Here is a 1,852-nt window from a genome sequence, read left to right on the forward strand (position 1 = left end):
GAGCAATTCAACAGGAGAGGCAATACATGTGTAGGGAAAAATGTTACACATGCATTTATTCATTTGGCTACAACTTTTGAGCATCTGCTTTGTGCCACGCACTCTTCCAGATGCTGGATATATGACACGAACAACAACAAAAAGACATAGAACTTGAGGGGATTCAAGATAATAGGCACAAGCCAATAAATATGATTTTAGGTGCTGATAAGATCTTGTGAAAGCAGAGAAGGCAGGGAGTGAAAGGATGGTAAGGGAGGCTAGGATAGTCAGAGAAGGACTCAAGATTGATGACATCTGAACAGAAGCTATGTAGTAAAAATAAGTTGACGAATTGCTAAATGAGTATCAAAACTGAAAGGATTACTTCCAGTAAAGGAGATGGTATTTGTGCTGGCCTTCACCGGAAGTTTATGGGTAAAGATTCCTGGAGAGGGTCAATCCAGATAAAAGGAAGGGTGTGCACCAAAACTAGGAAGTCCATACTACACTCAGAAAATAACCAGTTAATTATTATATAATAGAGATAAGTAGGGTCAGAATGTGCCAGTATTTGAATGCCATATTACTATCTGGACTTATTCTCTACTCTTAGGGAGTCACCAAAAATTTATGAGCAGGAGTGTGACATGTTCAGAAGTGTGCTTTAAAAAAAAAAAAAATCACCTTTTATGAATGGATTGGAGAAGGAAAAAACACCAGTTTGAAACCTATTGTAGTAGCCCAAGTGAAAGGTAAGTAGACACAGAGTAGAAATAGATAGAATATCTTATAGAATATATAATATATAAGAGCTGGTATGAAAATAAGATCACCATGGTTTTGTTTTGCTTTTTTAAAATGTAAGGCCCAAAAGAGAGGCAAAAATACTGAGTTCATATGTCTGGGAAGATCTAATTTTTTTTTTTTAATGTCTGGGAAGAACTTGATGTAACTAACAGAGAAAAATCATAAGAAATCACAAGACAGAAAAAAGTAAATTAGAAGACGTCAAGTGACACCAGTGAGAAGTCCCAGCTTTTCCACAGCAGTAGCTGCAGCTCTGAGATGAAGTGCCTTTACCCTACCCCTACACCTTGCTCTTCTGGAAAGATGAGACTACAATTGATTTTTTTTTTTAAGATTTTTAAAATTTATTTGACAGTGAGAGACACAGTGAGAGAGGGAGCACAGGCAGGGGGAGTGGGAGAGGGAGAAGCAGGCTTCCTGCAGAGCAGGGAGCCCCATGTAGGGCTGGATCCCAGGACCCTGGGGCCATGACCTGAGCCGAAGGCAGATGCTTAACTACTGAACCACCCAGGTGCCTGACTACAATTGATTTTGAACTAGCTTAATATGATTAAAGCCAGTCTTTCACAAATTTCAGGAAAAGGAAGTAGTGTCTGCTATCTGACAAAATTAGTAGCATTATATACATAATTCTCTGTAGAAAGTGAACCACAGGTCCTATCTTGGCTCTAGGCAACTAGGTCATTGAAAAAGAAACTATTTTCTTGGAAAATTCACTTTAATATAAGCTTATAAATTGCAACATATAGTAATCCTGTGATCTATTCCATAATTATGCATCGCGTGCCTGCATAATTTTTCATGAAAAGAAAGTAGTTGAGCAAGCTTAAACTGGGTGTGCCCAGAACTAGTGCGTTCTGACCCCAAACAGCACCCTGCCAGTACTGAAATGGCCTGGGCGGCAATCGGTTTACATCCTCCAACAGGGAAAGCTCTGTGCAGAAGTAAAACTACACTTCCCGGCGATCTCTGCGCGGTTAGGCCCGTAGCGAGAAAGGGCGGGGAACGGGGGGGCGTGTCTCTGTGTGAATAGCCTTCCTATTGGTGCGCAATCCAAAGGGTC

This window comes from Mustela nivalis, assembly GCF_964662115.1.
Source record: "Mustela nivalis genome assembly, chromosome: 7".
Classification (NCBI taxonomy): Eukaryota; Metazoa; Chordata; class Mammalia; order Carnivora; family Mustelidae; genus Mustela; species Mustela nivalis.